The sequence below is a fragment of the Echiichthys vipera genome, assembly GCF_963691815.1.
Source record: "Echiichthys vipera genome assembly, chromosome: X".
NCBI lineage: Eukaryota > Metazoa > Chordata > Actinopteri > Perciformes > Trachinidae > Echiichthys > Echiichthys vipera.
Genome location: NC_139825.1, coordinates 19,759,283 through 19,787,163, shown reverse-complemented (window position 1 = coordinate 19,787,163; position 27,881 = coordinate 19,759,283). Strand labels below are relative to the sequence as shown.

Below are 27,881 nucleotides of genomic sequence, written 5' to 3'. Positions count from 1 at the left end.
TTAAAAACCAATTGATGTATCTTCAATTACAGTTGTTTAAATATGCATGACACTGTTAAATCTTATTGTAGCTTAACAAGACTTTTTAATGTGTTTTTTGTTTTGTTACAAGGTTTAAACAGCAACCCTGAAAGTGTAAAGCAAATCTGAATAGCAGAGGAACATTACTGGAACCTTTACTGCCAACAGATTTCCTCGGTGGCCCACAGTAGCCGGTATTCTCTTCAAAGATGGCTTGTTTAGTTTGCCATTTAAAAAAAAAACAAACACACAATGTTGGCTGCTAGCAGATTGGGGCTATAGGTAATAACACCTACGCTTTTGAAGATTGAATGCAAATCATTTCTTCTGCAAAGTGGAACTGCTGTGCCTCTTCCGCATGAGAGTGCAACTCTGGCTCAAGTATTATAGGATCGACTTGGCATTAGATTATATCAGTCATGCTTTTCAGTAATGTGCCATTTGAAATTGTGTTGAGTTGTTTTTTCTTTTGTGTGTGTGTTTGTGTGTGTGTGTGTGTGTGTGTGTGTGTGTGTGTGTGTGTGTGTGTGTGTGTGTGTGTGTGTGTGTGTGTGTGTGTGTGTGTGTGTGTGTGTGTGTGTGTGTGTGCGTGCGTGCGTGCGTGTGTGTGTGTGTGTGTGTCAGGAGGGATGAGAGTCTTGTTTGTTTTGTATGCGGAGTAGATGACACAGTGATTCGACTGACATGATATGACAAGTTGCATCCTTGGGAGCACTATTAGCTTGAGGGATTAATAAGTGAGGAGGAGGCAGTGAAGAAGTGAGGGCAGGTGAAACATTTTAAACAGAGAGGAAGGAAGAGAGGAATCAGCTGAACAGAAATCAGTGGAGGGGGGAGAAAGAAAAGGTAATATTAACCATCACCCTAACTTAATTTCATGGTCTGTTTGAACAAACCCACCCAAAGTGGCCATTTACAGAAACTTAGAGGCCTGTTTAAGTACATGTTTAAGTGCATAAGTGAGTGTTTGCAAGAGGTCACAAAGTAAGAAAGGATGAGAAACCTCTCCTCGTAGCTTCCCTATCATTCATATTTAACGTATCTTATACATTATTCTGAACAATTGTTTTTTAAATATTTTGTTCCAACATACTTGAAAAGAAGAGACAAAAAAAAATCCTGGCATATGATGTTCAACGCTGCAATATTCTAATTTTTTCCACCTCATGCTTTGAAACGGTATCAGCACTAACGGCACTACAAAAGAAGGAAAGATGTGTGAAAAAGCTTCTTTGCTATTTTATTCTCCCAGTAGGAACAATAGCATTAGTTGGCATCTCAACCTGACAAAATCCTCTTATCTCCCCCCATAAAACAACTAGCTAGCTATACCCCAGGGACATTACAACAAGTGAGTCACTTTAATTTCATTATACTGTATATCCTACTTTCTTTGCATTTATGTCTTATATATTCTGTACAGCTTTGCATTTCAGTCTCTAGTCCGGTAAAATGAGAGTATGAGTGTATTTCCATGCCTCATGTTCATGCCAACGTTATGCACTTATTGTCACGCCATTGTGGGGAGAAAAAAAGAACAGAACCATCACAACAGCAGGATCAGATGTTTTTCCACCGTGGATTAAACCAGGTAGTTGGTGGTTTTCCCTCCCACTTGATGTCTTTTTGTCCATCCATCTGTCTGCGGATGATCTACACTGTTAAACGGCCCAGTTTCAACAAGCAGGAGGCCCCACTGGTCTGTAATCTGTACAAATTATATTCTCTATTCACAAACCGATTAGATATGTAATCTGTTGAAACATGATGACAAAAGCAATCACATTACTGCTATATCTATTGCCTCTGAAATTGTTCCCAGAGATCAAAGCATTCTTTAAACCTTAAAAATGGCACAGATTCATCCAGTGTTTTAATGGATTCTAACATGGTTTGCTTAAGGTTAAGCGATGATCCATTTTTATTTAATTTGTTTTCTCCCCTTTCAACAGCCCTGTGCCCCATTTTTGACAACCCATTACTTTTAAAAATGAGTTATCACTTGCTTGGTGCAGTGAACAGTTCCACCTCAGGCTTCGTATTAGCCGTAAGGAGAGGGGGAATTGAATTTAAATGTGTGAAAATATCATATATTTTAGACCAATGTAAAATAAAACATTGTTATGGACGTGTAGATTCTGCATCTGTCATCAGTTTCCAGGCTGTAGAGCTTACATAGGACTGTAACCTAAACATAATTGCAATTGTGGTGATTTAATTAAAATGTTGTTTTAAAAATATAGACAAATTGAATATGTATAATAACAGCATCATAATCCCACTTCTATTCTGCAATTTCTGGATGATCTGGTTATAATAATGGAGGCAAAAAGCAGGCACCAGAATAAAAACTATGGTGTCAAAATTCAATTACCAACACATACACCCTCTGAATGACGGGCTCCGATACCTGAGGTTCCAAGAAAGGAAGTATTATATCTGAAATTATTGATAAGGGAATGGTATTACTTTAAAGGCACAAAGGAATAAAAGCCTTGTTAGCTGTGGCTGCTGCTCTCTTTGTTGAACAGGCCTGTTGCAGGTGTTTGGTTGTCTTATTTATTCATTTAACTTTTATTTAAACTGGAAAATGTCTCATTGAGATTAAAAATCTCTTTAACAAGAGAGTCCTGGCCGAGACAGGCAGCAGCACAGTTCTACAATTACAGACAAAGGTTAAAAACAACAGAGAACATATAAATATAGTAACAAACATCAGAACATCAACAAACAAAGAATGTACAGACAAAAGAGTCTTTCAACTTTGTAAGAAGGGATTTAAATGTGTTAAGAGAAACCAGCTCCTTCAGTTTCAGTTCATTCTGCAGCTGGTTCAATGCGGAGGGTGCAGCATAACTAAATGCACTTTTCCCCTGTTCAGTACAGACTCTAGGTACAGTTAGTAGCATCAAATCCTCAGAGCGGAGCTGACGGGTTCTTGTGTTTTTCCGAATGACATACTTCTGCAGGTATGAAGGAAAATCATCAAGGATAAGGATGTATACAAGGAGCAATGGTGCATGAGGGTTTTAAAATTAGTGATGAATCTCAGTGCTCCGTGGTCGACCGTGTGGGCATTTTGAAGATGCATATCATATATAAAACATAACCGTAGTCCAACACAGACATAAATGTTGCAGCAACAAGTCTTTTTTTGGCTTCAAAATAAAAACAAGATTTGTTTCTAAAGTAAAAACCTAATTTTAGCTTTCGTTTTTTCACAATTTGCTGGTTATGAGGCTTAAAAGAAAGAGAAACATCATTTATAATTCCCAGATATTTATATTGAGACACAGATTCCATCACTGAGCCCTGCAAAGTGGTGATAAGAGGGAGGTCAGAGGGCTTTGACTTAGCTTTAGTGAACAGCACTGTTGGAGTTGTTTATGTTTAAAACGCGGATGTTAAATATGTTCCTGGGTCAAAGATTTGGCTACTATGCATGCATAGTGAATGCATTTTAATTATTATTTCGTTAATAAACTTAGTTGTGATTTCAGAATGAATTCCCGGCAGTGAGTATTCAGATTCTTTACTGAAAGTGACAATCTCAAAGATCTCTTTTTCGCTCTCTGAGGGAGCACCTGTTGCGATACGCAGTAGGTGCAAGAGTGTTTTTGGAACAGGTAGCATGTTCCTGCAGTAGAGGAAGCAGCAGTTTCCCTAGTTTTTTGGGTAGATGCTAGATTGTAGTTCTAACCTAACCCTAACCCTTCATAGCTGTTAAATTAAGGGTTGACACTTTCACAGTATGCCAGTTTGTTTTGGTAACTAGGCCTCTATTGTAGGAACACAGTATCTGCTTGGATACTGTGTGCCATGTTTTTGCATGCAGCTTGGGATTTTTCCCGCCACAGACACCCAGTCCGGAATACTGTAGATGCAAGGGCTTTTATCAGTGGGCCAAAGGGTCGATCACCACTGTATTAATGACTTAACAGACATTTATTTATCTCATCTCATGTCATCTCATCTTCAACCGCTTATCCGAGGTCGGGTCGAATGAAGATATTTGAGGTGATTACTTAATTCAACTCCTGCATTACAACTATGACTTCAATAAAAGTATTATAAGCAAAACATACATAAAGCATCAAAAGCAAAAGGTATTACTACTGATGCATTTGTGTAATCAATATGTAAGTCTATAACAATGCATCATATTTTATAAAATTATAATTTTGTATGTAAAATCTGAAAATGTAATGTTGTGGACTAAAATCACAACATAGAAATATAAAGCAGCATGAAATGGAAATACCAAAGTACCTCAAATTTGCACAGTACTAAAGTAAATGTTATATTCCACCACTGATGCTCACTCTGAGGCTGCTGCCACAGAAAATGAACTACAGGTTGTTATAGGCTTATACAGTACTTATTACTTCTACATTTTACTGCACGTCCAATTTTGGTTATTTGTGTTGTGAAAAGAGAAAGAGGAGTATGGCACTTTATATCTGAAAGTGCAATCAGAAATGTTTGAAGGTTGCACAAAAATGTTAGATGGCAGTAATAACAGGATATGAAGGAGTGGAGCCTTCATGTCCAGCCACTTTTATTTGATTTATTTGATTTAATCTTGATTTAATCAGGCAGTCTCATTGAGATTAGGATCTCTTTTTCAAGAAAGAACTGAAAACAAGAAACATCCACAAGAAAACAATCAACAGAACAGAAACAACACATTCAAACAACAACCAAGAATTACAAACAACTCTGATAATAAAGCTTTAAAATTTCCAAGGGAAATGTAAAAGCTTAAGGGAAGTTTATAGTTCACTCAGTTTGAATGGTGCACAGCATTTGAAGCCAGTTCTGCCAACATTAGTGTGTAAGTGAGGGATATTTAAGGTTATGTTGTGGTTGCTAGATCTAAATGACAAAAGAGACGTGAAGTAGTCTGGAAGCCTCAATAGTAGGGCTTTATAAATGAATACTTGAAAATAAATGTGTCAGGCACTTTAACCTTGTTTATTAAAGTCTAGAGCTGCTTCACATTTCAGCGTCCCCAAACAGCTCCTTTCTCGCCGGTCTGGAGCAGAACAGATGTGTCTCCGGTCTGAATGCAGAGGCAGAGCCACGTTTTCAGACAGAAAGGAAACAGCTGGAACGAGGAACTATGGTGTTTTCACTGTAACACATGCAAATGCATTTGGAAATAATTTTATCTGGTCAATTAATCTGTGTTACATTTTAGATGTTTTTTCTCATATTCCAGGCATTCCTGTTTTACACCAAAGCAGTTTTCATTGTAATACATTTTTAGATCCATGCTGATGAAATGGGACATATTTCCACAATGTGTTTTATTGAAGCAATATGGTCATTTTCATTTGTGATTTACACCCCATTTTAATCTACCGGATTTAATGGTTTTCACTTCGATCATTATTGTCATAACATTACAGATGTAGCTAAACATATTTTTATCTCGTTTTTGGCACATGACACATTAAATCAGTGCAGATGAGATCACCTTAGATTATGAAGTTACACCAGTTGTAATAAATTGTGATATGCACTTAAGAGCATGTCTTGTTCATTAGAGATAATTTAGTTTTTAGAAATGACCGAATCAGTCTTAACTGCAAGCAGCAGTAAAGCGACTAAGTTTCTGTATCACAATTTAGTCATCAGGCAAAACAGTTGTGATTAATTATTATTTTTTGGTATATTTTGCATTAAATGTGACAATTCACACCTCCATAGAGTTTTTTATGTAGCGCCACCATCAAGAAAAATATCCCCACAATCTATTTTTTTTGCATAAAGAAATTAAATAATAAAAAGATGATGGTATAGATAAACAGATATTGACAAAGCACACTTGAATTGTTCATTCATCTTAAATAAAGGGGTGGGATCAAATTTAACGTGTTGGTGAAAAGTCATCTACCTTATGTCACTTTAATTAATTTTGCAATAGGTTAGTATATATACTTTGTATCTATACAAAGGAAAATGTGACAATAATGTTGACTTTTTTTGCCACCTTTGTTTGTCACAGGCTCAAGGTTTGATCTGTTGACAAACTATACAGTATACATAGAGGTCTGCATGGTTGAGTAATTGTGGTGGAATTTGAGCAAACTACACAAGAACTTTTACAGTAGTTAAAGGTCCCATATTATGCTCATTTAACTGTAACAACACTAGCAGCATTTTCTAACAATATATAGTATAGTTGTGACATCACAACAATAGGGTTGCACTATATGAGTGTAAAAATGCATTAACATTGTTAAATACTGTTATAACGATATAACTTGTGATTAATGACAAGATATTAACGTGTACTTACAGTTCATTTGGTGATTTTCAACATTATTTTATTGAACAAAGTTACTACGAGTTACATTTTAAAGTGCAGTTTTCTACTGATACTCTCTTTCAACAAACTCAGTAAATCCCGGAGTGTCTTTTTGCGATATGTCGCAGACTTTCACAATGTGTTTATTGCACAAAAATATTTCTTATGCAGCCCTATAATTCAGCACTTTGGCCCGCTGCATAATAAAAAAAAAATCTCACATTTCACAATATGGGACCATAAATATCAGATAAATTTCAGGGTTACAGTACTACAGGGAATGTCAGGGGATCACCAAAGTCATGATGATGATTCAACCTCAGGGTGACATGAATATGAATATTATTTTCATATATTTATATATACATATATATAAATGTGTGTGTGTGTGTGTGTGTATACAGTACCAGCAGCATTAGTCACCTAATTAATATATTTATCATGAAACCAATTAATGTTGATGCAGTGATGTTAGCTGTGCTGCAAGTCATTGAACAGAAGGTGGTAAAAGGTCTTTAATTGAGGCTCTGTGTTGTACTCACCATAGTTAAATGATCTATTGGCTCCCTCCATTCACCCTATTGTGCCATCTCCTGTTATGCACAGTTGTTCAGTGGAATTATTGACTACTTTATTTTCACATCACCTGACATTTTAACAGTGCTTCAGTTATTGTTGTGCGGTATTCACGCTGCTTTTTTTTGCAGGTCTTAGCTGTTTTTCACACTTATTTCTCCTTGAATGCTTTTTTAAATAGGACAAGGCACTCACTGTGTATGAAAAATAAAATAAAATTCAAAAAAGTTGAATTTTACAAACTAGCCTCCAGCTGTCAGAAGTGAGTCTTGGTTTGGTTTGGATTGACTTGGTTGTGAGTACCAGATGGTGGGCTTTCACAAAACTGCAAATAACATTGGCAATTGGTTGAAGCTTTTATGTTGGAAAGAAAAACATGAAAATCAGAGAAGCAGAAGCAAACCATTTGAATAAAACATCTCCTCCTGGGCTCTCGTTGTTAAGTTAATATAAAATGCTAAACAAAATGTCTTTCATATAGCCTAGTCACAGTTTTTGGCATGATGGCAGTTATAACAAAACCTGTTTCCAATTGTTTCTTGTTCAGTGATTTGTTGTCTTTAGTGGCTAAATTTAAAGTCTCTGAATTTGTTTTCTATCGTTGTTTTAATCGTAGTGTCTGCATATGAAGCTTGTCACACGCAGCTCTGATGGCTTGACAATGAACTGAAGTCATACTGAAAACTGGAACATTTACATGACTGCGCAGATTGTGTTTGCGAGAGTTGTGTTGTTAACTCTAAATTGAATTCCCATTGTATGAAGCGTAATCAAAATATTGCAATGTCAATGTTATCACGCACAAGTCACACTTCAGCTGATGAATTTAAATATGATATGTAGCTCTGGTTTAATCGGTTGAGGAGGGAGGCTGAAGCTTGTTTCGCTTCTAAAAACAATATGTGGGGTTAGTTAAGTTTTCTTAAAAATGACAAGACAAGGTAAATGTATAGAAGCATTATCAGATAACTTTTCTTCAAGTATCTAAATTATTAATTTTGCAGAATGATCAGTTTGAGAGGGTTGCATTGCTACGACCCGGTTTCCCAACTTTTTTTGAAACGTGTTGTTGGCATCAAATTCCAAATGGGCATATCATTTGCAAAACAAATTAAATTTTCAACACTTGATTTTGTCTTGTTTTTTTTTTTTTTATTTAAAAAAAAAATAATTTTGCACACCATCACATTTTGTTTCTATTCTGATTTTACACAGCATGCCAACTGTTTTGGATAACAGGGTTTTATACAGGTATATATTGTAGTACATTACCGGATTATTGTTATAGGTGCACAGCATTTCAATGTTTAAGAGTCATGGAGAAGCTCATTTTTACAACTTTATATACTATTGGGTAGTTAAATTGTAAGCAATGCATCATATTTTATGTGTGTAACATGTTATACTGAGAAAAAAAGTCAAATAAACGTAGTGCAGTAAAAAGTACAATATTTGACCGTAATGTCTAGAAATATAAAGTGCGACTTCCAGCTTACCGGGTATACCATGCATCAGTCCCTGTCAGCACCCTGGGCTCAAATCTGACCTGCAGCCCTTCGCTGCATGTCACACCCTCTATTTCCCCTCTTTCTCACTTATCTACATCTGTCCTGTCAATTAAAGACAAAAAAATCCCTAAAAATAATCTCAATAAAAATAATTCAATTAATTTTTTAATAAAGTGCTACAAATATAAAGCAAGTATTGCTGCCACTGAATGAAAAAACTGGGCTCACATATACAGTAGCTTTGTATAAGGTTGGTCTAACTGATTGTCCATCAGAATTAAAAACTATCTATTTATTTTTATTCAAATTTCTCATTCATTTTCTCATTTACATCATTGCTGTATTTGATATATTTATCGCATAAACCTGTATTTCTGTAACTTTTTGTCTTTTTTTGTAAGCATGGATATCACTGCATTGATAATGAAGCTGAGATTTGGTTGTCCGGGGATTAGCTGGGGTAAGGAGAGTCTTTGTGTGTGTGTGTGTGTGTGTGTGTGTGTGTGTGTGTGTGTGTGTGTGTGTGTGTGTGTGTGTGTGTGTGTGTGTGTGTGTGTGTGTGTGTGTGTGTGTGTGTGTGTGTGTGTGTGTGTGTGTGTGTGTGTGTGTGTTGTGTGTGTGTGTGTGTGTGTGTCTGTGTGGTTGTGTGCATGCATGTATAAGTCTTGTATTGTGTTTCACTGTATTTCTTTTTTGACTTTGTATTATGTATACCATTATATAGAAGGACCCCCTCAAAAACAAGATGATTCATCTCAAGGGGCTATCCTGATAAAATTAATTCTAAATTATTTTAAAAAGTGTGAAACTTCAATACCTATGAAACTACTAACTTTATTAAAGGTGCAGCTCATTTTAAAGGAGAAGCCTGAAATAAAATGTGAATTTGAGGTGAGAAACAAAGTTTTGTTGTTTTGTAATTCATTCGAGCCCAATGGAAACAAACAGCAAAGCAGTGTTTCAATAGTCACTGCACAGCGCAAGCTTGAACATAGTAACATAAAATATCCCTGAACTCAAAAATTAGCTCTTGCGCTTCAGGGTAAACACGGCCAGACATGCACAGAAAGAAACAGAACACCGGGCTCCACATCAGACCATGCCAGGTAGCTTCACTGCCAGAATAATCTGGAGAAGAGGGCCTGTGGACAGCTGCTGCCTGAACCCCAAGAGGGTCTCACAACTCATGGCCTGAGCCACCAACATGGCTCTCTATGTAACTGCCAGCTTGGGCGGTGGAGGAGGAACTGGTGATGATGGAGATTTGGTGTGCTGGGATGATCGGGAGCAAACAGGAAGTGAAACTCCATGTTTCTCATTGTTGTAGCTTTTGTATCATTATGTCTTTCTATACTTTTTCCTCGTTGGCCTTCATACTAACTCAACTGTTGTGTTTCCCTTGTATCCTCTGTTTGCTCTCTCCCTCTTCTTGTCTCCTCTCTCCCCGAGTGAAGGGAAGAGGGCAGAGCAGGCACAGCACACAGGTCCAGGTCCAGGTCAAGATAACCACACCTGATCTGTCTTGCACTGAGCTCTACCCACACTGCAGTAAACACACTCACATAGCATTTTAATGCATCCTCGCCTGCCTCAATGGATGGGCTACCATTATTACAATAGTACTAAGTATGACTCACCAAGCCTTATGGAGCGGCTGTAAAATTGCTCCCTGAGAGGAGTTGTGGGGGACAAATAAAGGAAATACATGAGGACACGATAATGCCTGAAAACAAATCAATTCGAAAATATTACTCGTATTCTGTTTGCCGATAAGATATGTGGCACAGACGGGCCATGCATAGAATGGAGCTGTGATAAAAATGAATTATCCCCATGCACAGGCACAAATACACATATACATCCACGAGCTAAAATTCAGGAATGCAGGGTATACGAGTACTTGATTGTTCATGTTGTCATGACCAAGGTGTGGTAGACGAAGAGCTTATCTATTACACAGCAATTACCATGGAGGTTCTGTAGTATGGCCATGATGGCAGAGGGGAGAAAATGAGCACTTAGCTGCATCCGATAAAGGACATTACAGCTGGGTGTGTCATGGCCCTGTTACGCTGTCTGTCTCTGAGGGCACACATCTGTCAGTGCACTGTGTCCTCCTGAACAGAGGAGAAGGGTAGGGGGAGCGCCACAACAACTTCCTCCATCATCTCTGTTTTTAAATAGTTACTTTAAGTTTAGTACAATGTTTTAAATATTTGAGCTTTGCAATGTTTTGTGCAGGATTTACTTACTGTAGGCAGTCGGGCTGAGTATCTGTGCCTTTTTAGAGCAAACTCAAATGTACTGACGTGTTTTATTAGATTGTTCCAGATTTAGATGGGGTTTTTTTTCGATTTCACACCGTATTTTATTTTGACAAAGTTCTTGTAGGACTGCTTGCAGTCATGTTAGGTTGTTAGTTTGAGGCGCTATATAAAAACTGAGAGTATCAAAAGGCTTAATCCACAGAAAAATGCACTCAACGTGTATTCAGAAACTTTAAACGAGCCGTCCAGACAGAAATGAAGTATTTCAGATAGAGGGTGAATACAGGTTTATCCAGACATACTGTATGAGAAAAATAATGTGTTTGTTGAACAATAAAGCTTGCAAACATGTTCTAGTAGGAACCCAAAAGTATGGAAGTGAAAATATCCATAATATGAGACCTTTAAGAAAATTGAAAGTATGTAAAGTATGGCATGTGAAAATAAGTATTGTTTTGGTATTGTACTGAAAATCATATTGGCGCTAAAAGTTGCAAGTTACTGTCATGCAAACATTGTTGCTTTTATTAAAATCCGTGTATTTTTTTGTTTTTAGTATGTACTAATGTATTCAACTATTAGTTTGCCTGAACCTCCACTGGGGTTCTGTTGTTGCTGTCCTCTTTCACATGACTTAATAAGTAAAGCAGTAGGGGAAGATTCTGTGTGTAAAGTGGTCAGCCCTACTTTGGATTGCTCTACTGGTGTTGCTCCACTTTGAGAGGTCCCCAGTCATCTTCATGATGTGAGCAGTGTGTTAATCTCTCGCTCTACCCCCCCTTCCACCTCTCTGTCTCTCTCTTTCCTGGCTGCTAGGAGCAGAGTTGAGCTTTGGAAATAAATCACATCAGAATGGACGGTTGGCTCCTGATGATGGGCACTGTGTTTGTTTCATACATGCATGATGAGTAGCTCGGCTCCCGGCGGGGGCCGCCAGTTATGGCATCACGCCGCTGCCTGTGGTCAATGTGTTTCCTAGTCTCAGCTCCCCCTGGGAGAAAACACGCTGTGCTTCATACTTTTGCTTGATATAGCAGTGTGTATTCTGATGCGTTCATGTGTGTTTACTGGTGCAAGAGAACTGAACATGGGCTCACACAGTGCTGTGTAGTTGTGGAAAAGAAGAAAACGACTGGTTGTGTATGTGTGTTGGTGTGTGGCTGTTTACCTGCACAATTTTGTAATTACTTCTGTAGATGTTTGATTTATTTTCCTTTTTCCCCCACACATGCACACAATGTTGGTATATGAATGTCGTGCACATAGTTAAAAGGTATTAGACAGCCTTGGGTTTTCACAACGTCCTATGATTAATAGTGACATACCTGGGGGAGATATATAGAATAGGATTTTGTGCATGTAATGAAATATTAAAGTGTAATCCGAATGACACCAAATATCATAACTCATGGTGCAGATGGCAGAGAATGCTCAGGGTCAGCTCGGTGTGAGGACCCGACACAGATGGGAGTGTGGAGGAGGGATTAGTTTTTATCATTTTTTAATATCTCCAGTGTGGCTTGTAATGCATTAATTCAGACATGCATTGAATTTATTGGAGAACTGAGACAGGGTGAGAGTTAAAAAAAATCTGCAGACATTGGTATCTCAGATAGAATGGTGACCCCTCTGGTAAGCCTCGGTATGCACTGAACCTCAGCACCTTAATAAATAAAAGATCCTGTGGAAATCTGCTGCACGTACAAGAATCTCGGGGATTTGACTTTTTTTTTTTTTTTAAAGAACACATGTAATAATGGAGAGTTGTTTGCATTCTTGTTTGTCCTTTCAGGATTTCAAAAACGACACGAAATGCATTATTGAGATGAAGCAAGACCATATGCTTGTACAAGCAGTGATTCTCTTTTAAATTTGTTTTCCTGTGGATTGCTTTTTCCAATGTCAAAACTTTTATTATATACATTATTTCCTGGACTCAAGCTTAATGGAGAGTGGTCAGGAGATTTCAGGGGAGATGCACCTGGAAGAACCATTCGGTCTAAGATCCCTCATGCTTCTCTCAGACTATTTCTCTGTCTATCTCTCTCGCTGTCTTTCATCTTACACCTCTCTCACCTGCCACCTGCCTGTCAAAACCTTCACAATCGAGCCTCTATCCTTCACTCCATCGCCCCATTTTTCTTTCCACTTCCTCATCTCTCCTGCTCCCTCCCTCCCACCTTGATACTGGTCATGCCCAAACCGCAACTATTTTTGTGTCTGATTAAAATGTAGCCCTGTAAAAAAAAAAAAAAAAATATGTGAGGAGAATTTCATAGTTTCAGCTTCCAGCTCCTTGAAAGCTTGTGCTGTTGGAGTAGAGATTTGCGTTTTTTTTTTATTTTTCCTTTTTTTTTTTCTCCTGGTGGTTTCTGGCTCCAGTCACCATGTCTCCTTCTGGGTGTTTCTGGATCAAGACATTGCAGTTCTCATTGCTGAATTATATAAAATCTCTGCTTGTTTTTTAGTTAATTAGCCTGAGCAATGAAGAAGCAGGGGGAATGGGGAGATTGATGGCAAGAGGCAAGGTGTGGTGTGTGCGGAGCCCACGATGGTAGACTTTCCCTCCTTTAACTTGGTCCAAGTTGGCCCAAAGGAGGTTGCTAGGGAGGGAGTCTAGGTCAGGGCTGAGAAATGAGGAGAGCCGAGAAAAATGAACTAGAGACTGTGTGGGTAAAAGGGGAAAATCAGGAAATCATTTCACATCTTAACTGCCCTCACATTGGCAGATTTCATTACATTACTCCTCATGCAGAGCTTAACTGTCAGCATGTGTTAGAGGACCTTGACATGCATTTTACCTTGCTATGTTTGTGATGTTATTACAGATTCTGAACAAGGGAATCATACTTTCAGTCAGTGAGGAAGTCACTAATATATGAGTAGACTTGTAGAAACAACCCACACATTTTGTTCACTCACTGCAGTCCATTATGACTCGCCATGTGATTGTTTGATTAGAGGCAACATCAGCTGGTGTAGATCAAAATCCCTTTGCTGGTCCTGTTCTTGGTGTTTGACCAGTCAGAATACCTTTAATTTTTGTTTCGGCTAGTCATTATTTTTAAAGATTTTTTTGGCAGTTTTTCAAGCCTTCATTATATAGGACAGACAGGAAATGGGGTGAGAGAAAGAGAGGGGGCAAAGGGCTACGGGCCGGAGCCGAACCCAACCACTCAGCCACCCAGACGAGTCATGAATTAAGTGGAGATGTATGAATTCACATTTAAAAAAATTGTAGATACATAGACTATAATTAGATTACCCATACAACTCAATGGTTCAGTCTTACTACTAGTCAGAATGTTATTAGTGTTATCTCAAATTTGAATTGTGTCTAGTTAAAAATGGAATTATAGATATTTCTTTCTTTTAACCTAAATCTGTTGATCTTTAAAATGTTTAAACGGTTCATTGAGCCACTTGTTCCCCACCAGGAGGTTATGTTTTCGGCTCAGTTTGTCTGTTTGTTTCTTTGTTTGTTTTTACGCAAAACTATGGCCCAATTTTCATGTAACTTGGTGGAAAGGTGTAGCATGGGCCACGGAAGAGCCTATTAAATTTTGAAGTGGATCTGAATCACAAGACAGATACACTTAACCAATAGCTCACGACAGGCAGTGGTATGTTGTGATTATATCCCAGCTAAGGGGCATTGTTTGGCCTGACGTAAAGTGGAGTTCACTGAGCTTCCTCCACTCACAAGCCACAAAAACTCTGCCCGTTCCAGGATTAAGGCAATACCATAAGTTTTCATACCCCGGTTAAAAGACATAGATAACTCCTTCAGTAATAAGAGTATTCTTGCATGTGAACAGCGTACTAAGAGAAACATCAGGTTACGCATCTGTGCATGCTCTGTGTGTTATAACTCCCCCTTCCCACTCCGCCGCAGTGGCTTCTGAACCAGAAATAGAATAATTAAGGAAGCAACAGTGTTGAAACAACGTAAAAAAACACACCAACATGAGCTTTACCTTTAAACAAAGGGAGGACTTCGCCATGGTAAGTACCATCACTATCAAGAAGACCCATTTCGGTCTGAAAAAAAAGCTGTATTCCGACCAGCCGCTGTTGGCGGAGCACCACCTACTGTACCGGAGGGGTTGGGTTACTCCCGTCATTTTCTCATTCTCCCCCACTCATCAAAATGGGGTGAACTTCAATAATCTGATTATTCCTTTAACCGAGGAAATATCGTATTCGGGTTACTGATGTGCATGTAAACGCACTGAGTGGCGCGGAAAATCTTTTAACATGCATGAACTTTGGACAGACCCTAGACTCTATGGAGGGTGACCATCTGTTTTGACCGGTTGGGTGAGAGAGAGAAAGAGAAAGAGGAGCCCTGTTCACATTGCCTTTTTCTTTATCATGCCCCACCATCTGTGTGAAAGGCACAGTGACAAGATGGGGGGACAGACCTGTTGTGCCATTGTGTGAATGGGAAAGCCAGCAAGACAGAACAACACAGAAGTCCGCGTTCCTTCATTTCAGCGCTGTTGCAGATTTTGACCCCAGCTATTCACTCAAACTTTCTTGTGTATAAATCTGTGGTGATTACAATACAGGCAATGCAGTCACTGGATCATGTTCGATTTCAGATCTGCATTGCCTACTGTAGTGTTAAATTCAGAAGGGGGGAGTGGTGCTCAGTTCAGATTCAAAATACAGTTCTCATCGTAAAATAAACTTGTTCTCTAACATCACTGATTACTCCAAACACAGTGAATTTTGAAAGATTGTTACATCATGACAAAAATGGATCTTGTGAGATACCCCCCGCTCGCCTCCGAACAACAATCCCCTCTGGCAAAGCAAGAAGCCGACCAGCTGAAAAAATACATGGCTAACGTATGCTAACATGTGTTGAGCCGTTTATCAAGTATTATTATTATAGTAGCTGAGCTGCTAAACTAATCACTAGCCGCTCAGAGTTTACAGAGAGAGAGAGAGTGGGAGGAGACGAGGTGGGACGAGGCGGGGCGAGACTGGACGAGGCGGGATGAGGCAGAACGAGGCGGAACGAGGCGGAACGAGGCGGGACGAGGCGGGATGAGGCAGGACAAGGCGGAAAGACGAGGAGCAGGGGAGACGAGACGATTGGATGGAGGAAACAAGCCAATTGCAGTCTTCCGGGATGGATTGGTCAATTTCTACTTAGGCCTACGGCTGATAGAGTGAATGGATATTTTTGGTTCTTCTTGCTGTTCATATTGTGTAGATCGGACTACGGAACCATAATCACTGTATAAACAATGTTAATAATAATTACCAATATTCCAAATGGTAGACCATAGCTTTAATAAAGAGTGCTGGAACTTCAGTCCTTGTCACTCATTCACAGTCACAGCTGGATCACAAACACTCATATCCCCCCCAAAAATTGCTTTCTCTCTGAGTGTCCTGGTCAGAAAACTGCAGATGGAATCAGTTTCCTGAAGCCCCAGTTTACTTTGCTCACCAGATGTCACCCTCCTCTCAGCAGACACTTGGACCAGACCCCAACTTGCATGTAGCGACATGACCAGTCAGTGACAGTGACATAATGTGGCACCTAGAGAAACAGTCAGATGGAGAATGAGGGCTGAGAAGTGACAGAAAGGCGGAGAAACACACATATGCTGCAGCAGCCTCTTGCTGCTGCAGCATATGTGTGTTTCTCTGGATATGTGTGTTTCTCTGCAGGCTGGACGTCTCTGTGCAGACGGCTGTGCTTCTGTAAATTCAGCTGGGGAGAGTGTGAACAATGTAATCCAATACAAACAAGGAGGGCATCAGCAGAATCAGTTTAACACCCTGAAGGACCAGGAGGGGAACGCTGATCAAACTCTTCTTCCTCTCATGATGACTTTGGGCAGAGAAGTTGGCAACATTATAACTTTAAACTCACAGTGCATGTCCACTGTAGCGACATATGTTGCATGAGTGACTGCATGAAGTTCAACTAACTACAGTTTAAGGATGAAAAGACAGTGGTCGCTTGGATGAATCTAGTTAATTTGTGAGCTCTCTGATGCATTCGACTCATCCTGTACACGCTACAGGACTTTATAAGTCTTCGTTTTTCATTCTGTTTTTTTTTTTAAACAAACTTTTCAGTTATAAAAAAGATGTCCTATTTTGTCTGTTTACTGAATTTAAAGTCTGAAATGAAATTCTCCTGGTTTTTTTTTCTGCTACAGGATACAGATCCGCTCTGTAAATTACGTCCTGTGTGCTATTTTGAGAAAAAAATACCCGAAAGGGAACAATTTATATTTCATATTTTGGGTTTCATCAGGTTGTGCCCACTCCTGTTCTAACTACTTTATCTGTGTAGACAGGCATGATTTTGATTTATTTGCTAATATTGTCTCTCCATTCCCCTGCTGGCTCAGCTGTCAATCGAACAATAACACTGGCTCCGCCCACTTAAAGACCTGGAGCATCAATACAGAAATATATCCTTACTGCTCATCAGATAATATAACTTATGTCTCAAAGACAAAGGCGACTGCTCTAACCGCTGTTCCACCAGCCAAACGTCTCTGTAATGAGGCTCTTGACCTCTTTCTCAGCCATTGGAAGATTCAACAGGTAGAACATTTACAACAACATAAGGCAAGTGGTGGTAGTTTGATTGACTTTGTCCCCATCCGCATTCTGTGAAGACCCGTGCTGTTCCGCCTCTGATTGGCTTCTTTTTCACAGAATGTGGCGCAGGTCAGAGAATAACTTTGTAGACAATAGAAAGCTTAATGTTGATACAACACACTGATTACCAAGGGCAGCAAATGGCACTTCATATAAAAAGGTAGCTGACCCCTAGTTTAGACTGAATATCTCAGCAATAACTTGAAGGATAACTGTTACATTTTGTGCCGATTTCCATGACATCCAGATGATTCATCCTTAATGGGCTTTTTTATGTATTGTTATGTTCCCCTCAATTGTAATAATTTCATTATTATTCCCTTAACTTTTTATCTCTTTTTATTAGCAAATTATGAACTAAGATGGTAACAATGGTAAACATAATTCCTGATAAATAACAGCAAGTTAGAATTGTCATTGTGAGAATGTTAGTGTTAGCATTTAGATCATAGCGTTGCCAGAGTACAGCTCTGTCCCTCGCCACTTCTACTACCTCCTCCTCTACTCTTCAGTGTTATCCCAACTCCTTTTGTTTCCCAGGTATTCATTTCCTTTATATTTTTTCTCTGTCACTCTATGTGGTTGGATGTTTTCTTGTGGTTCAGATAAGGAGGCCAGCGTGATCTCATGTTTTGCTACATCAGACAGCAGAGTATTGAAGGGCCAGCATCGTGTCTTGATGACCTGCTGAGCCACATAAATCAAACACATGCACACACAAGGACAGAAAGAGATTTAAAAGATATTTGTGAGAGATTGACTACCCTGTTGCCTTGTAAAAGAGAACCCAAAAGGTTGTTTTTTAAAAAAACATACTAGAGTATATATGTACCTGTGCAGTATTCTGGTATCAGAAATCCCTGACTAGACCTTGAATAAGTAAACACTCGCTTCAAGAGCGACACACAACCAGAATTTATGGCGTAGTTTACAATCTGAACATCATTCTTGAGATGGACTTGAGGACTTAACCTTAGAGCAATATCAAAATTGATGTGTTCACAGATTTTGCTCTTACATTATTGAGTGCCTCAAGGTTTATCACATCGTACAAAATCTCATCAAGCAAAGCAATTTGTATTTAACTGGGTGTGCATTATTTGGAGATTGCCACAACCACTAAAAATGATGATGATTAAAATGAGATGTACAAATGAATGTTGCTGAAAAATGTTTTTTGTAATTTTCTCAGATGTTTAATCCACGAGGTCAGTGCTTCCCGTGTCACCTATATCAATTCTGTAATTTACATTCCACCCCAACCATTTTTTTAAATTTAGATCAGATACACTACCTGCTGCAGTTATTATCTTTTACAGGACATAGATTACAAAAGGCTTTGGGAATGAATGTGTGCTCTTAAATAGTGTGTTTCTGAAGGTCTTAAACCATGGTTTTTTTTGCACCCCTCCTACCAGCTGCACCAAACACCTCTGGTGATATCTATTTTGGAGAAATTGATTTTCATCTGTGATAACAAATGTTCTTTGTTAAGGTATCAACCCACCCTCCCATTTTCATTTTCCACCTCTGATGTAGCAGAGATTATATTCCGTTGCCAAATGGTTTAGTTAATGATTTCATTCTTGTTCTTTATTGAGATATCAAACCCTGTGTCTCCTTTTTATTGTGGAAAAGGAGATTTCAATCTGTCACCAAATAATTTCAGACTTGTTTTGTGGATCAGACCGAATGTTGTGTTAGATAAAGAAGTGTCAATCCTTTAAGTCGCAGAGCTTTTCATGTACATTCAGCAGTGGATTTGTGGGACATTATTGCTGGAAATGAATGTTTTCTTCCTTCTTCTTTTTTAGGCATTAGAAAAATCTGGGAAATGATTTGGCAGGCACATAATTGCCTTTACAATGCAGGAGGCAAAATATGCAATTCAAGCCCCTCATTAAGTCAGTGAAGTGGATGTTTGAGATGAGCATGCACGAGACAGTGTCATGTGGAATCATTGGCATCATAAACACAAATGTTCTATCAACAACAAATTACAAAAATTATTATTAAGTATTTAAAGATGTTGACGATTTAATCAACTTGTTCATGTGGGATTATTAAACGTACTTTTAAAGCAATGCTAATGATTAACTATTGATTTTTATGAATATGGGCAATTACCCATTATATTTAGGCTTTTTAAATATGCAATATAGTTCGGTTAAAATCCATCGCTGTTTTCTGTAAAGTTTCTGTGAAACTTTTTAACTGAATTATTGACACATTTTAAAAAAGTTTTTATGCCTCCGCACTATTCGTCTGACCCATTCTTGTAAATTTCATCAAATGTGGCAAAAACGTCCACTTAGACAAGAATGAACTGTTCAGATTTTGGTGGTTAGAGCTCAGAGACACTGAGGCCAAAGCCATGCCCTATCTTGCAGTGATAAATAAAGTAAACAATTAAATTGTGTATCTGCCCTGTGATTCTGATACGCTCCAAAAATCACATAAACGAACCGAAACAATAATGACTGAATACACTTAATATATATGATATGAGACTGGACAGACATGGATTTAAACTTGCTTGTCCTCAAGAGTGGTTTCACTAAAATTATGCAGCGTCTGGCTCAGCTGACAGTTTTATGAGTGGAAGTGTTTCATTCATTTATATTCATCTGCTTAAAGTTCTCAGTTTTTGGTGTTTGTAGGATAAATCAAAAAAAAAATCAGTACATATTCAGTCCGTTGTATATTAAAAGAAAACCTTAATTGGGAGAAAAACTCTACTTGTCTTTGTATGTTGTTATGACCTATAATGCTAAATAGTAGTAGTTTAGCACAAGAGGCTGTAACTTACTTTTACAACATAAGTGTTGCTATACAAAGGAGGAACACGAAACCAATAAAGATAACAGTTTTGCCTCGCTCAGCTGTACAGCTATATTACTGATTTAGGGTTACTTGTCGCAGTCTTATTTCTTTATAAGCTTAGAAGGAGGCTTGTCTAAAACTCTGCATTTTAAAAATTGAGTGAGATAACATTTGGATGACTCCTACATGTATACATTTCTTCCTAATGTCAAAGGAAAATGTTGAGGTGGTGCAACAGCAGCAATAGAGGTCACTGTAGAAAAAACATCCATGCTGCATTTTATTTTGCAGAAACACTATTTTGGGATGATCAGTGCAGAAGCTTGTGCACACAGTAGCGTGAATTTAGTCCTGGTTACTCTCTTAAAGTAAATTGTGTGGATTTGTTAGAATTCTGGCACTAGCTCAGTTTTAGTTGAGTTTTCAATCACCAACTAATTGGGAAGGTCCAGAGAGGCTGTGAAAAGCTTTAGCAAGATCACAAACAAATGTGTAAATAAAGATTGGGCTGCCGGCTGTATTTACTTGAGGTTGTATAGGCAAAGCTAACAGAGTGTGTTTTGATTGTTTAGTGTGTTTGTGGGTTAATTTGCCCCTAGAGACCGAGCCAACCGTAATGAGACGATCTGAAAAGCTCAGTTGTCCTTGGTGATAGTTTAGAAGTGTGAAAAGAAAGTCACTGATGACAATTTGGACAAGACGTGATTACTTTTTGGACTCATTTAAATCCATGTGTTAGGGGTAAAGTTGAGAGAGAAAGATATGGTGTTCTTTTCTTATCACACTCCTGTAACTCTGTCTTAAGCCGTGGTATAACATAACACGATTGTACAATTCTGAGGTACTTGTACTTTACTTGAGTATTTGATTTTATGCTTCTTTATACTTTTAGGCCCACATTTAAGTTAGGTGTATAAATACATATTGAATACATCTGCTTTCTTACTCGTTTCCAAATTCACAAAAATCTATATTCAACATTTAAAATATGATGCAGAATAAGCTTCACTTCTGCTAGGTACATTTAAATACTGTGCAACTAATGCATCAAAAACACTAATCTACTATAAAAAATAAACAATGGTATCACTGTGAACAAGGGCATTCTGCCTGCATTTGGAACTTGTTACGGCAGTGGTATGCTATCAATTTATTTTTTTGATTTTTTTTAACTTATTTACAGTTACCACAGTTTCAACTGAAGGATTTGTATTTGTATTGGAGTATTTTACAGTGTTGTATTGCTGCTTTTACTAAAGTAAAGGATCGGAATACTTTTTCCACCATGTTCTTAACACCCCAGATTTTCACCTTTAAAGGATCAGTTCACCCTCACAAAAACATATCCCCCCCAAAAGAAATATTTGCACAGTTACTCTGTCAAGCCATGCAAAGAGTTTTTGTTATTTTTATGTTTACCAAAGAAATAGTAACTAGAACTGTGCTATAACCACACGTAAAAACAGATTTGTTTTTAAGTGTCCTGTACGTGTGATTTATGAGAACTTGCTGCATTCACCATTTTTCTCATAGTTTGAATTTTCTCTGATGTACGAACACAATTGACCTGTCGTAGGAGTTACGTGCAGTTAATCTGCTGTTCTCCAAACCTCAGTAATGTATTGTATATTTTATTACTCTGAAGCAATTTCGAGTTTAAGAAATCGTATATTACTCACTCGTCATATTTATGTTTGAGTCAAATGTTTAGGATATATTTCTACTGATAGCCTAGAGGGAGATGAATCGGATTTAATTTTTTCCGACTCGCTGTCAAGGGGAACATCTTCTGTTGCAATGCTTGATCACGTATTCTCTCGTCCATCTCCGGGACAGAGACTTTTCCCCTTGACCCCCCCATGGTGCAGTCATCGATCGCCTTGCTGTTGTAAGACGTGATTTTCATGTCGAACCATTTCTTTTTATTTACTGTAAGTGAGAGTACGACTCCCTGGTGACACAGCATTATCGACACTCCGTATTTTCTCCCATTCCTTAACTTTAGCAGGCCCTTTAATTCTGCAGCTGACGCTGTTGAAAAGTATAAACTTCCCTTTGTGGATCTCTGAAAGCAGGACTTCAATCCCCAAGCGCGTAAAGTTCTATTTTTGTAATATTTGGGGCCATTTTAATGAGGATTTCCGGACAGTAGCCCTACTCACGTATTATTGAGGCTTACTTATGCTAACTTACAGTTCTCATGAACCTGCGCTCATTTGCTCACAGGTTGCGTTCATTATGTTGACACGGGTCATTTACAGTTTTCAAGAGTCAGAAGCATTTGCTGAATCTGACGTGGCGTACTCATGAACCCATCTTACGAAAAAAAGTATGAGAAATTTTAGATAAGAATACGAAAATGTTCTTGCATCAGGCCAATCGTCTCATTTCATTACCTGGGCAAGTAAAATCAAAACTATTTGCATGGGTACATCCCATCAGGAACAAGTAGGGAAGTATGTTTTTTTGTGATGTAGGTGAATTTTAAGTGTAATTTCTAAATAATAAGAGGTTGAGTTGCTGAGTGGCTGGTTGGTAGATATGTGCTAATTGTGTAAGAAAAGCACACATAGATGTTTTCTTTACAGGCTTGGTGCAGTAAGGGCAGAAATCAGATTGCTAGAAGTTAGTGTTTGCTTTGCTGAAAGCTTCAGAGTGCAGGATGCATAATGTCATTACTGATTCAGTCAGCAGAGGGGGTTGTCAGGAAGGGGTTGAGGAAGAAGAGGAGGAGGGTGCAAAAAAACATCTCAGCTAAAATTAAAAAATGCCACAAAATGAAATAAAGATGAGTGCGCCGCTGAGCCACAGACTGAATATAAAAGACAATCCTGTGAAATATACATGGCTGGTAGGAGAGCTGAGCAGAATGCTAAGCTCAAAACTCTACCTGTTACCCACAACACGGGTTCTGATCCGTAGTCCGTTGATCATCCCAGGACATTCAGGGATCAAGGCAACCGTTAAGATTTGTTCAATGGAGTGGTTTCCTGCTCACCTAGGCAACAAGAGACAGGAAGACATAGAAGAGAAGAGACCATCTCCCATATTTAATAAGATTTGGTGTTATTTTTCCCCGTCTGTAATGCCTTTATTATTGCAGATTAGCTTAGCGGTGAAAGGTATTGATTGTGAGCCAAAGCCCCAACCAGGACTGAATAGAAGGAAACAGAAATGGAGGATCTGGGTTGTTACAAGCAGGTGATTGGTTTGAGTTTTAAAAATACATGTTATATCCCCGTCAGTTAAGGTGTTATTTCTCAGTGCACTACTCAAATGGGCAGGATACATTTATTAATTTTAATAAATCAAAGCAGTTGTACTTCAGTCCCTGACAAACTACCTAAGGGACATTTTTTGCAACAAGGCATGTAAAGACAATCTAACCGTAACAATAGGCGTAGGGCGCAACATGAACCAGTGTATGCTTGAAAAATACACTAATATCATCTAGAAGAGTTTCGTTTTAGTTGATTTGAGCATTAAATGCCCCATGTTATGCTCATTTTCAGGTTCACAATTGTATTTTGGGTTTCTACTAGAACACGTACACCTGCTTTACTGTTCAAAAAACACATTCTTTTCTCATACTGTCTGTTTAAATATACCTGTATTTACCCTCTGTCCTAAACACTCCATTTTAGTCTCTTTAAGCCCCCTTCCTGAAAAAAATCCCAGTCTGCTCTGATTGGTCAGTGTTTCCAGGTCTACTACGAGTCTCTGGGCCATCATTGTAGTCTGGAAATGACTGTTACGGCACTGAAGAGTCAGTTTCTATCTATATACGGTATAGTATAGTTGTGACATCACAACCGTACAAAAGTGACGGCTCGTTTAAAGGCACAGTTTCTGAATACGGTCTGTGTGCATTTCTCTTTGGATTGACTGGTTTGATACTTTTTGATATTTATAAAGCATCTCAACCTGCTTATAATTTTTTTAAAAAGACATGGAAATCTGGGTTTTGCAATATAGAATATATAAATAAACACCAGGTACTTACAGTAGAATATTTAATTGTTTCCCTGACTGAATAATGAATTGCAGAAAAACCAAGCAGGAAAGAAAATATATATGAAGATGATGAATGAGTGATTGTGTCCCTATTCTTAGCCTATAGCAGCGGGGCAGCAGTACTAATGATGCTTCCCAACCTTAATGCCTAGCACTCAAGGTCAGCCCTCCAACGATGCATCGTGGGCAAGGTGTCCTGGACTGCTGAGGAGCACTACCAGATTGAGTTTGTTATTGTTGTTGTTTTCTGTGACTTTGCCCCAGAATTTATCACTTCCTGAAAGAATAACAGATACAATCACAGAACAAACAATTCATTCAGCAGTGCAGCTCTGAGGGGGAACTAGCTGCACTTGTTCTGCGAGTAACACACAATTTTTTTGTTTCTCCAAGTTAGGCTCTGATGATAATTCATGCTAATAGGAAAATAATGTAAGAGAAACAAAGGATGAAGGATTTCCAAAGAGAGCTAGTTAGGATTTAAGTATGTGCCTAGCTTTACTTTAAGTTTCTTTCACATGGCACCATTATGAAAATTTCCTCCAAATGTTTGACAAATCTAGCAGCTGATTTAGGTTTTTCTTTTGAAAGAAGATATGTTTGGGTTGTTCGTGGAAAACATGAAATGCAACATTAACATGACGTTACGTCTTCTGTTGGACCAACCCAGTGTTGATGTCAAAGTGCTGTGGAGTAAGAGATAGAGATAAAAAAACATTTGGAGTGGCTGCTCGCCCCGACTCCATGTTGGTAGAATGTTCAGTTAGTTAAATAATTAGTTATAAGTTATAAGATTTGTTCTTAATCTTAAGTTATAAGATTTTATAAAATGGAGGAGATGCGTTAGGCTTTTAATTTCTATAACTTTAAGTCTCAGTTATTGGAGCAGCTGAAAGCAGCATAGAACAGAAAAGACATTGAGCCAGAAAATAAACCTTTGCCCTTTTTTACCTTTATTTTAATGAAATTTGATGACTATATTTTCAACATGCAAAAGGTTCTACACAATCCATTGGACAGATGCGCTTAAAAAGTGTAATCATTTACATTTATGACAGTGTCTCACACATATTGTAGGGAGGTGCTACCGTCGTAGCAGTAACAAAAAGTAACAGGTTGTCTTTGCACATCGGAGTGTTTCTCTCACCTCTCTTGGAGGAGGAGAAAATGCCTGTAGAGAAATTTAAAAAAGCAAAACAGGAGAAGAGGAACAAGACTGAAGAAGCCAGTGCAGAGGAAGATGTAAATGGGAGGAAGGCTAAATGCTGACTAAAGGGAGGGAGAATCAGCCTGTCTCACTTGCTTGGATCATTCATTTGTACTCTAATTAGCAGGAATGCCACAGTTGGAATGTCATGCCTGCGTGAGGACGAACACTCGGCATGCATGCTTTTGTGTGTGTGTGTGTGTGTGTGTGTGTGTGTGTGTGTGTGTGTGTGTGTGTCTGTCTGTCTGTCTGTCTGTCTGTCTGTCTGTCTGTCCTGTGTCTGTGACCTGCCCTGGCTGCAAGTCTCCTGGCTGGCTTGTTAGAAATGACAGATTGGCACTCTTCTGCACCCCCCACCCACCAGGGCCACCCCACTCCCATACCCAACCCACCCATCTGCTCTGGAAGCACGGCAGCTCCTTAGACCCGTCTTGTGTTTACGGCGTGTGGGCGTTGGTGTGTGCATGTGTCACTCAGTTCAGTTTTGTCACTGTGCGCCTGGTTGGACCAGTCGGGGAGCTCAAGAATATTCTACTCATGCTTTTGCATCCATCATGTTTTGCTTGTGTGAATGCCAAGACCGAGCTGGTTTTGTTGATATTAGCTGTTCTGCCTTTTAAGTTCATATTGTCCAAACGGAGGCTGTTCCACAGGAAACATAATGTCATTGACGTCTTTCAGTAAATCAAGTTTGTTTGCTTTAGATGCACATTATGAGTCCTTGGATTAAAACTTACAAAAGACCAGTTGTCTGTCGAGCTAAACTATGAATTCGGCACCCGCTAACTTTCAAAAGATTTCATAGGTCACTATTAATTTCCTGAGTTTTCTCACTCATTGTGGAAAAGCTGCATCAGCCAAGCTTTTCATCAGCTGTCCCCTGATTTTTAAAGACCCAGACGGTGCAGTGAGCCTTTGCCTCCCCAGGGCTTGAAAACATTCATTTAGATAGTGCCAATATCCAATCTTCCAATACGTTTCTTCTGGACATATCTTTAAGTAAAAAAACGAGGAAGAGAAATGTATCAGTTGTTGATATCCTTTGGTCAGTGACATCACATTTATAAAGGCTGTGTGTGTGCGCAGGCTCTGGCGTGTGCTTCAGTTTGTGTGTGTGTGTTTACTGAAGCTATTCCAGTAAAGCATCTAGCCCAGGGACAGAGGAGAGCTGCCCCGCACAGTAATTGAACCACAGATCCTGCTGGACTATTAGTCACAAGTCTTGGTCTGTCCAGAGCCTTTTATTGCTGTTGAATCAACACAAGCAGCGTGAACAAGAGCAGGTCAGTATTACAAATGTAGCTATCATAGCAGTGCCACAATTTTACTTTCTATACAAAACTGTGAGAGGTTTTATTTTTGTAGAAGTCACACAAAGAAAGGATTGACTGAGATGTGATTGTTCATACCAAGGATATTTACAGTTGTAGTAACCTAGTTCAATGCTAAGATTTGGATACACATACTTTGCGAAAAAGAAGTCAGACTGGGCCAGAAATGAGCCGAACAGGTTTTAAACCTGTACTTTTACCAATTTTGACCTGCCTTGCTTGTTGTAGCTGTGCATATACACAGTTTTCATGTGCAATAAGCTTGTGCGATAACATGAAATCATGCGAGAATCCGAGGTCCACATGTCACTCAAAATCTGTATTGCTGTTGCTGTTGTCTCGTCTTGCTCCAAGCAGTGTGTTTTTCGTTCAGAGCAGAAGTGAGCCAGCCAATCAGCTTCCTGTGAAGAGATACTGGCAGTTGAGGGAGTGGGGGATGACGATGACACGAGTGGTGACCATTTGCTCAAAATAACAATGGCCGCTCCTAAAAAGGTTAACTTAGATGCTGCAGTAGGATCAGTTTTATCCAAACTGGAGAGTTTTTCCACATTGCACTGAATGATTTTCTCAGAACAGTGGAAGTTTTCTCTCTTCTCCTGATTTTCATAGACAGATAAGTCATCGGTCACCTGCCAGGTATGTTTTGAAAGAGCCTGCCCTTTTCGAATCAGTTTCAAATGACAGTTTCTTAGATGGTGCTGTGCAACAAACCATCTCACAAGTCAGGTTAGGACCAATAACCAGGCTGGAAGACACAGTGAGGGAGAATCCTCATTTACAATGGTGCTGGGGTACATTCAATCAATGCAGTCACATCTAAATTCAAATAGAAATAAAAGAAAAATGCATTGCTATGTCACTTAAAACAAAAACAAAACAAATAAAAGCAAAAGACAGTTATGATCAATAAGATTAGTAATCAAACCTGGGGATTGTCTTAGTGGTAAATTAAAGTTTTGTTGAAGCATATTCCAAGTATGTGGGGCACAGTAACAAAAATCAAACCTTCCTAACTCAGTTTAACAGCCAATATTTGTTTTTTATAGACATATCAGTGTCACATCAGCTGATAGGTAATAAAGAAATTGCTGTTTGGACATGCCAAAGGTGAAGAATAGAAGGTATAACAATGGCCTGCATATATATATATATATATATATATATATATATATATATATATAT

The 27,881-nt window shown here is 38.7% G+C and overlaps 1 protein-coding gene across 1 annotated transcript in view; it reads left to right on the top strand.

Annotated features, from left to right (window-relative positions):
- nxph4 (neurexophilin 4) overlaps window positions 1–27,881 on the top strand; it is a 44,698-nt gene that overhangs the window by 1,233 nt on the left and 15,584 nt on the right. The gene's annotated exons all lie outside the window — the stretch shown is intronic.